The following is a 10,841-nucleotide window of genomic DNA, read 5'->3' as shown; positions in this document are numbered from 1 at the left end:
TAATGTCTGCAATGTCTACTGATGACTACAGTGCGCCCTTGTTTTATGCGGGGGATCCATTCCGGACCCACCCACCGCATAAAACAAAAATGCATATGCTCGAGCCCTACTACAAGTAATGGGGCTTGTGCCAGCAACAGCTCATGGCAGTGCATGGTGGTGGCGCACGCGCCATGGGTGCATGTGCCATTGTTTCTTCTGGCGCATTGCACCTGAAGAAGCAACACTGCTTTCAACATATGCCGAAAGCAGCATATAATGCACCTGCATATGACACGGGCGCATTGTATTTTCTACCTACCTATCTCAGTGGTATGTAATGTTCACATATCTTCCCATCAGGCAAACAGATCACCATGTTGTCAGCATGTCCCAAACCCATCTCTCTGTATTCATAATCATTGAGTCTCCAGCTGTCAGGATTCTAAATACCAAAGGCATATATTTAGCACAAGGGGTTATATATCCATCATCTGAGAAACCAATGCTTAGAGGTTACTTACATAACCATTTTAAAGTAGTGATATACAAGCATGGAGGAACTCTAAATTGGTGATAAAATATGTGTTCTGCATGCAAAAAGTTCCAGCCTTGAGCCTATCTCCCATTTGGAAAACATTTTAGGGAGCATATCAATGCATATCTGTTTTGCCAAATCCTAGCTCTCCAGGATTGTTGGGCTACAATATACAGAATCCCTGATCATTGGCCATATTGATTGGGACTTTTGGGGATTTGAAGTCAAGAAAAAAAATCTGTAACCCAAAGGTTGAGAAGCACTAGTACAGACAGTAAAAAAACTAAGACCAGTGATCTAACACAGCTACAGATGTTTACGTGAGAAGAAATCCAATGTCTTACATGCACATATGAACAGATACTTAGTGTTTCTAACAATGATCTTAGCTTTCCTATAACATATCTTTGTTCTAGGACTTTGCAACTGTATTCTTCTACAAAAATAAATCATAGCAGCTCTTGATCTAATAATACCTGTTGACATTAATTAGCCCTACATATTAGACATGTAGGCAGTATAGTATTGTTTAAGATTTACTTACCTTCCCCTGATTTTAATATGTTCTACTCAAAATCTGGAGAAGCCATTAACAAACATCTGTAATCCTCAGAGAGTGCATTCTAGTCTAAACTGGATATTCCTGCCTTGTAACCTCATTCTGAGATCTGGAGAGAACATAGGCCTAAGTATTTTACCACACATTTGGGCATATGTTGCTAAATTCTTCTGGCACTTCTATGGTTCTTCCGCAGCAAGAGTTCCTGCAAAAGAAAGAAGCCAAGGGAAAGGAGAGAACTAGAGATGTTGGCTGTTTGAAAGAAAATCTAAGAAAAACATGGGGTTGAATAAAACTGTAGGTTATGAATAATGGTTGTGAAATATACACAGACACAAATACAATTTTACTTCCTTTTCTTTTCCATTATTCTACTCTCTCGCTCTCTCTTTCTTTCTCCTAGTTATTTTTTCCCCGATGACTTTCTGCATTCATCGACCTGGTGTCTACCCATTCCTTGCTTTCTTAGGCCCAGTGTGATAGCAGAAGAGGTCAGTAAAGGGCTGCCAGAGGGGCCAAGAGTGAAATTTGAAATGAATTATCAAGTGCTTCCTCAGGTGGAATGTGTTAGGAATTTCAAGGGCCATTTCACACTACACAGTCAGTCTTTGGTAGCAACTCTCATGGCTGCATCCTATGAAAGCTTAGGATTTGTGGTTTGGTGAAACACTGAAGCTCTCTGGCTGAGAATTCTACCCATCCCTACACTACCAAACCCAGGATTCCACAGGATGAAATCAAATCAGTCAAGTGGAATCATACTATACTTACATAGTGTGAAAGGCCCTAGAAAATCTAAAATATCTCCAGAAAGAATAACCACATTTTTAGAACTCCACCAGTGCCTCAAAAATTGTAGAGCAATCTAAGATGAAAAAGTGAGAATTTCTTTTAAACAAAATTTGATTGAATCTACTTAAATTGAATTCCAGTGAAGACTACTTCTATGGTTGCTAGATCTCAGAGCCTCAGTCTTCAGTTTTGGTGGGGCATATCTAGGTTGGAGACAAGGGTACAAATTCTCCAGATTTGGTGGTGGTGGTAGGAGGTCATCTCCAAGCAAGCAGAAAGTGCTGTGTTCAAACCTGTAACTTAGCTAGGAGAGCACCAGCTTGCTAAAATTTGCAAGGCTTTACTGAATGGTTGCAGCACCTTGCCAAGACTCCCAAGAAGATCTATATATTTGTTTTTGACTTCCCTTTCAGTCATTGTGGTACCAGGGCTTGCCCTCTGCTCTCTTCTGGGTCCACCTTCCTAGGCTAGATTAAATGTTTCTTATCTCACTAAGTAAGTGAGAATGAAAACTCCTCTCATTTCACTTTAATTTTGGAATAGCAGCTTCATCTAGAGGCTTGTCTATATGGGTGATTTACCTGGAGTTTCTCCCAGGCTTGCTACATTCTGCTAAGATGACAAAGGGCCAAATCCCAGAATCAGGTCTGGACTATGGGTTTTCAGCAACAAATGCTTATGAGTTGTTCAGTGTCACGACAGTGAGTGCAAATCATTCTGAGATCAAAATGAATGCCTGGCATTGATATCACAGCTGGGCCCTTCATTCCAGTCTTAGCAGCAGCACCGGGTGATGAATGGGGACCACAGGTAGATGGCCATCATTGCTCAGGAAGAGAGCTGAAGACCCAAAAAGTAAAGGGCGAATTCAGGGCCAGAATGTTCAGGGGCAGCCTGGAGAATTCTGGTAAGTATAGGTGAGCTCTAAGATTTTTGTCAATTTCCAAACAGAAAAATACACCACTTCTCCCTCCCTCTCTCTCTCTCTCTCTCTCTCTCTCACACACACACACAGAGAGAGAGAGAGAGAGAGAGAGAGAGATTGAGTTGAGCTGGTTGGTACTCTGAACAGGCAATCCTTTCACTCTGTATTCCATCTGGAAAAGTTGGTTTATCTCCATGTGAAAACAAAAACCAGTTAGTTTTAAAGGTACTGTCACATTGTTGTTTTTCCCCTTCCCCTTCTTCTTTTTTATCCTACAGTTGCGTCTTCGAAAACATCTTAAACGCCGAAACTGCAAAGTTCTGTTTTGTTACAGATCTGTCCACTAGGGGACCCCCTTTTCCATCAAATGGAGGGCATCCTGAACAGCTTTAGATATTAGAACTAGTTTGGGAATGGGGAAAAATAGAATAGCTTTTGCATACACAGTTACTTTTCATATATGTATTAATATAGTTAGAAATATAGAGGACCAAATAAATTGTTCCTTACACTTATGTATCATCAGAATTTTTATGTATTTATAAAAACATTTGTATGCCATTTTTCAGGCACAAGGACATTCTATGTGGTTCACATAAAAACCGACAAACATTAGATATAGATATAGACAGATATAAAGATAGCTATATAGATAGATATAGATAGATATAGATACAGATAGCATATTGCACTTTCACTTGGCAAATCAGATTTAAAGCTTGGTAGTCTGGATTCTTAGAACATCAATAGTTAGCAAATTAGATTTTAAGTTTGCATATTAAAGCTGAGGAAATCAGATAGCAGATCATTCAGAATACACCTATCACTAGAATATCTGTCATGCTAATTGTTAATTGAACTCCATAACCCTTCTAAAATCTTTTTCAATTAAAAAATTAATAAAGAAAACCACATTAATGAAACATCAGAGTGTGTGTGTGTGTGTGTGTGTGTGTGTGTGTGTGTACACACAAAGAGGCTGTACAGACTGGCAGTAAGCACTGGTTTGGGGGCTGCATGATGTTTGGATGACATATGCCCCAGTGCCACCCCCAAGCCAGTGTCACACCGCCCACCTGACTACATGGTGGGTCGCATTACAGCACAGAAAAGTGTTGTGGCGATGGCAAGGGCACCCTTTCTCCAAGCCAAAAAGAAGCAGCATTTTGCTGTTTCTTTTTGGCCCAGAAAAACACCAGATCAGGGCTGTGGTGTGTGGGTGCCACAGCCCCAGTCCAGTGCTCAAAGGGGCGGCAGCAAGCCTCTCCTTCGGGGTGGTCTGTTTTGCTCCATAGTCACTTCATACACAGTGATAGTAACTTCTGACAAGTTTGGTTAGCATACAATATTAAGTAAGTTCACTCTTCATAGTACAATGCAGTTCTTTCCTGGCATCTCAAAATGGGTCTCTGAAGAAAAAGATTAGAATGTCACTAATTAAGGGATCTAATAGCATTTTAGTTCCTCACTGCCAAATAAATACATCTCAAGAAGTATGTTCACCGTTTGCATGTGTAAACCAGCTCTAACAGGCCTGCATACATAACATGTTTAATTGGTAGGCTACCGAGCCAAATACAGACAATCAGCAATCCACTAGTGATTCTATAAATGTAATGTTTTTACTGGCTTCTGGTAGCAAAAATGTTAAATGGAAGTTCTCAAGCACCTGGCACACTGTATTCATGTTATAGATGGGTGATGCCTTCCCCTCACACTTAGCTTATGTCAGAACTGTTTTCCAGAAAAATAAAACAGGTAAGTAATTCATGCTTCTTCTGAGCCAATCCCACTTTTAATTCATCCATGGGGAAAGGGAGGTATTTCTGCCCAATCCTTTTCTGGTGCTTGAGTAGAACATTATAGCACACAAAGACAGGGAACTCCTGTGACCTCTGGAAATGGCAGGATTTTCCCACTTCTCAAATGCAACCTACATATTTTTCTCTTATTATACTGGCAAAAAAAAAATACTTCCAGTGTCCAATGAATATAAAAATTCCCCTATGGATGTGACTGGACATTTTGTCTGCTGTGTTGCATCCATGTTCAGTTCAAGGTTACTGAAGTGGAGCTGAGCATGCAGTGCTACTGCACATTTGGATACAGGTTCTCAGCCACTGTGTTTCCATTTGTCCCCTGTTGAAATTGGTAACAGTACTCCTGTGGCTGTGCATTTGGTTGCACCTTTGATTATTCTATCAGTGGCATATTTGGTTGTTTAATGTTGCCATTCAACTCAAAGGACCTGTAGCAAAGTCAATGCACAATTCTGGAATGACAGTTATACTATTCACCTTGACATGAAATCTCAGCCCCATATATTCTCTTTCCCTTTTTCTGAGATAGATAAGCAACAAAACTACTTAGTTTAAAGGATGGGTATGGAACTATGGAATTGTTCACTTGGACAGATATTAATCCAAAAGGGATACACATTTGAGGATTCTGACATTCAGCTCTTCTTTGAACAAGAGCAATGCCTCTCAAAAGCTTGGAAACACATGAGCATCAGCCATGGCATGCTTCTCCCAGTACTTGAAAGTATATATATGTTAGTATGATTGTATTCTTTATTCTATGGGATTTCTTTCAAACTGGAGATGGCTATGGATTTGAATGAAATTGTAGTTGCCATGCTGGAATTTCTGGATGATAATACTGGGAGCCCAGCAAGCCACATAAAATTGTTCACTTAGCTAAGAAGGACATTATGTCAGTTTCAAGTATCCCAATTGCAATTTGTTTAGGGCCTAAACAAAGCCATTAGTTTGAACTGTACCCAGAAACAAACTATTCACCAATCTATATTTTTAACAGTATGAAATCTCATCTTTTAGCAATTTGCTTACTCTATAGCAGTAAAATTTATTGTTAGGTCACCTCATCATATGCATAATATATTTTCATAAACCTATGGAAGATTAATGATACCTGAGAAAACCATTTTCTAAACATTTGTTGTTATGTGCTTTCAAATTATATCTGACTTATAGCGATGCTAAGGGGACCCTAGCAAGATTTGGCAAGATTTGTTCAGAGGAGATTTGACACTGGCATCTGCTGAGGCTGAGAATGTGTGACTTGTCCAAGGTCACCCAATGGGAGCTAGGAATTGAACCCTGGTCTCCAAAGTCATAGTCCAACACACAAACTAATACACCACGCTGGCACTAATAGTCAAATAATTCTCCAGGGACCAATATTAGGACACCCATATAATCCTCATCATGTGTTCTGGATAACTAGCAACAAAAAACTTTCCCCACTCCTACATTTCCATCTCTCCCCTTTTAAATATACAGCCAAATTTTTAAACAACCTAATATCCTGATCAGCACACTCCAGGGGAAGCACTATAATCCCTCCTGCAGAACAAGGCACCTTCAGAGAAAACAGAGACCCGTACCATCATCCATGCCTCTTGCCTCTCTTTTCCAAGGCTTCTGCCTGATTGTCTGCCTGCTTTCTGCTGAGTGGGACCATCTAGATGCTTGCAGGAGCAGGTTTCAGGTTCTCCCAGAACTGAGAGAGCAGCTGGTGAGCATCAGCTGCTCCCCTGCCTGAACGTGGCTGCCTGGGTGGCCTTAAGGAATCAGCACACTCTGGAGGAAGCATCATCATCACCCCTGCAGAGAAAAGCACCACCAAGATTCCTGCAGAGAGACCTCTTCCATCATCCTGATGAGGATTTTGTTTTCAGTATATTAGTGTATTATTTTTAGTATTTTAGTATATTGTAGTGTTGTTTTTTATTGTTTTGTTGCTGATTGTATTTTGATGTTCTTCCCTTTGGTGAAAAGGATGTTATAAATTAATGGTTTTGTTATTACTATTATTATTACTTCTAGAGTTAACTACTGAGTTATGTTTTAAACTGTATATATGGTGTATCTCCCTTAATGACAAATAAATATATAAGCCTTCTGATGCCTGCATATCAATTGAAAATAAGGTGTATGTGAAGTGTATAAAACAGTATCGTACTAAATTAATTCTCTCACATACTTCAGAGCACAGATGATCCCAAATGGATCAAAATGAAATATATACATACATACATACATACATACATATATGCGTGTGTGTGTGTTATTCTAAAACGGTGTCATTCTATACTTAGAATGTATCCCATGACAAACAGGTCAACAGTTCTTTGTTCTTTCACATGACTCTCCCATTACATATGCAGTTTAAAATTTTAACAACCACACAGAAAGATTATTGGAATTCAATGCACAATAGTGAATGGAGCAAAAATGAAACATGACAACCCGAAGATTGAAATTACCCCAAACAAACAACTCATCCTTGAAAAATAAGACACTTACCTTTTTTCATATGTTGTTTCTTACTTCTGGAATTTTGATTTTTTTAAAAATAACAACACCTCTTCTGGAAGATTAACAACTTTATCTTAATTTTTGGATCAACATAAAGGAACTATTCTTATTTATTTGTAAAGCAATAAAAGAGCAGTCACCATAAGTATTAACTCAATGGAGTGGAAATTGTCAACAGTAAATCCTTCCACACACTGAAATAGAAATGCAAAGAAATAAAAGATTGATTATTATGTAAAGGAACTATATTGATGGCAGCTTATTACAGCTCAGATGTTTTGAGTATGTGTTCCCATCTGTTATAACTAATAATGTACATAAAATCAAAATAAATTCTAAGCTACTCAAAGTAGACAAGTGGGCCAGAGTTGAAGGCCTTTGGGGGGCCTTTAACTAGCACTGAGCTCCAGCAGAGCTTTGATTTGGGCCAGAGCAGCTGCAGGGAAATATTGTAGACAATGTGAGAAGGATGGCAGATACCTTTATATATGGTGGCTGTGCCTAGTCGTACACCAGTTCTTGCTTAAGGTTATTGAGAAGCTGGTAACATAGGTTGGCGTAATTGGGAATAAGTTGTCTTAGAATCATATTTATCACACTAGGGGGCGAGCAGGATTTAAACAAGTTAAATGAGAGTTAAACAGGAAATGTCGTGTGATAAACATCAGACATTTCCTGTTTAACTCTCATCTAGCTCTTGTTTAAATCTTGTTTGCCCCCTAGTGTGATAAAGCAGATAGAGTTGGAAGAGACCACAAGGGCCATCCAGTCCAACCAGTGCTATTCAACATCTTTATCAATGACTTGGATAACAGAATTGGGGGCATACTTATCCAATTTGGAGATGACACCAAATTAGGAGTAGCTAATACCTCAGAGTACAGAATCAAAATTCAAAATGACCTGAATAGACTAGAAAGCTGGGCCAAAGCTAACAAAATGAAATTTAACATGGAGAAATGTAAGCTACTGCACTTAGGGCGGAAAAACGAAATGCATAGATATAGGATGGGGGACACCTGGTTGAATGAGACAACATGTGAAAGGGATCTGGGAGTCCAAGTAGACTACAAGTTGTATATGAGTCAACAGTGTGATGTGGAGTGTAGTGGAGTCTCCCTCCTTGGAGCTCTTTAAGCAGAGGCTGGATGGCCTTCTTTCAGGGATGCTTTGGCTGAGAGTTCCTGCATGGCAGGGGTTGGACTGGATGGCCCTTGCGGTCACTTCCAACTCTATGATTCTAAAAAAGCCAATGCAATTTTAGGTTGCATCAATAAAAGTATAGTGTCTAGATCAAGGGAAGTAATAGTGCCACTCTATTCTGCTTTCATCAGAACCCACCTGGAATATTGTGTCCAGTTCTGGGCACCACAATTCAAAAAGGACATTGAGTAACTAGAGTGTGTCCAAAGGACGGCAACAAAAATGGTGAAGGGCCTGGAAACCATGCCCTATGAGGGAGCTGGGGATGTTTAGTCTGGAAAAGAGATGGTTAAAAGGTGATATGATAGTGCTGTTTAAGTATTTGAAGGGATGTCATATTGAGGCTGGAGTAAGCTATTTTTCTGCTGCTCCAGAGAACAAGGCCTGGAACAATGGATACAAGCTACAGGAAAAGAGATTCCACCTAAACATTGGGAGGAACTTCTTGACAGTAAGAACTGTTTGACAGTGGATCACACTTCCTCAGAATATGGTGGAGTTTCCTACCTTAGAGGTCTTAAAGCAGAGGCTGGATGCCCATCTGTCGCAGGATGCTTTGATTGTGGATGGCCATCTGTGGGGGATGTTTTGATTCTTGCATGGCAGGGGGTTCTCTAGTCCATTTTTCAGAATAAGAAAAAAATAATTCAAAACAAAGATCTATTTACAATCTTCTGAGCTGAAGCAACAATGGTGACAAAGACTCTGGAACACAATCCCCATGAAATTTGTAACCTAAATCCAATAGCTCATTCCAGCTAGTGCAGACTCACTGAATTGCTGAGCAGCAAGTCAACATTTATATAAATGCCATTGATTCAGTCAGTGTCTGATTCAGAACTAGCAATTGTTGGGATGTTATTTTTGCCTTGGCCCATTTTTGCTTATTAAAAAAACCCACTGTATATGGTCAGCAGCTGAAATCTGGAGACACTGTTTATAACTTTTCTGGTAACAACGGCGGGGTACAGACCGCCCAAAAAGGGCATTCTGCCGGTGTCTTGTTTTGCTGCGCGAGGAAGCCACAGCGGACAAACCACACGGCTTCCACACATGGCAAAAAGAACCCACAAAAAGCAGGTTCTTTCTGCGGCGCCCTTGTAATGCCGCAGTGCGCCAATGGCGCACTCGCAACATCACATGGGGGCGTGACGTGCAGATGCTAAGCGCCCATCATGTCAAAATGGCAGCACTCGTGTGTACAGGGTGCCGCCATTTTGATGCCCTTGTCACGTGTTAGGGGTGAGATGGCCAACCCCTAGCACATGACAAGGATGCACTATAGGCCCGTCTAGATCGGGCCAGTGTTGCATGTGTCCACATTGTAAGTCTAGCTCTGTGTGGAATCTGCAATAAAAGTTGACTTTGGAGACTAAAATGTTCTGTTCTAATACATGAAAAATAATTTCCCATCTGTTAATTTGAAAGATGCAGATGAGATCCTGTCAAAAGTATTTCAAAGATTACCATTTCTTGGTCATTATTTTCTCACACATATGCTCTGCTGTTCTGATCCTTCATTAGTTTGGCTTCTAGTAGAATAGAAACAAGGGGGAAAGAGGGGACAGGTGGGTCTGGTAAGTGAGACATTGGCCAAAGTAAAAGGAGACAACAAACTAAGAAGGGGAAAGTAGCAAGGGGGGATCCCTGCCCTGAATAAATATTGTACAGTGGTTCCTTGGATGGATTCCAGGAATCCTTATGGATACCAAAATCTGTGGATGCTTACATCTCATTGAATGCCATGGCATAGTGAATGTTAATGCAAAATAACAAAATCAAGATTGTTTTTTGAAAATTATATATTTTTGAATATTTTCAAGTGGTGGATCCTTGAATCCATGGATAAAGTATCCATGGATATGGAGGGCCAACTGTATCTGATAAATAGAGAATATATTGGGGTTAGTCATGTTAGCCATGAAGCAAAATATAACAAAACCCAAAATGCACAAAAAAGATGATACTAGGGACAAAAGGCAATAAAAGACAATTCCTTTAACAACAAAAAATGCAGAGGGGAGGGAACAGGGGAAAATGCAAAAAAAAAAAAAACATCATGCAAGCTTCACTAGATCCCAAGGGAAGTTACTTTTCGGCTGTTATTGGAATTGAAATTTCATTTGGAATAAGAAATTTTATTGCCTGTCTTTTTATTGCCCTTCATCCCTGATCCCCACATGGCCAAGAAGGGGAATGGCCTCTGCCTGCATTGGGATCCCTCCAGCCCAATCGTAACTGAAATCTGAAATAAAATGTAGGCCTGTGACTCTAACATCATCACTTTTCTTCTCCTGTATCCTTTTAGACATCTTTGCTGTTGCTGTGGCTTACAGTCTAACACCATTCAGACCCTGCAGAACATCTTTACTAGTACATCCCCATACACATTTTAATATTCAATGAACCAGTCATATGTTACAAATGCCCATCACATTCAAAGCAGCTGGAGAATATTCACTAACTACATTATAGTATATCGTAGACATCTTACACACTTAA

General features: G+C 39.9%; 1 long non-coding RNA gene across 1 annotated transcript; it reads right to left on the bottom strand.

Annotated features, from left to right (window-relative positions):
- Nucleotides 1-1,087: 1,087 nt before the first annotated feature.
- Nucleotides 1,088-6,283, bottom strand: LOC121927366. Its single transcript, XR_006103188.1, has 3 exons — nt 6,203-6,283; nt 4,138-4,202; nt 1,088-1,281 (listed from the first exon to the last, which is right to left on the bottom strand). It is a non-coding gene; the product is annotated as an uncharacterized LOC121927366 (long non-coding RNA).
- Nucleotides 6,284-10,841: the final 4,558 nt, after the last annotated feature.

The sequence above is a fragment of the Sceloporus undulatus genome, chromosome 3 (genome assembly GCF_019175285.1).
Source record: "Sceloporus undulatus isolate JIND9_A2432 ecotype Alabama chromosome 3, SceUnd_v1.1, whole genome shotgun sequence".
NCBI lineage: Eukaryota > Metazoa > Chordata > Lepidosauria > Squamata > Phrynosomatidae > Sceloporus > Sceloporus undulatus.
Note: the sequence above shows the minus strand (reverse complement) of the source record. Positions and strands in the feature narration are given on the sequence as shown.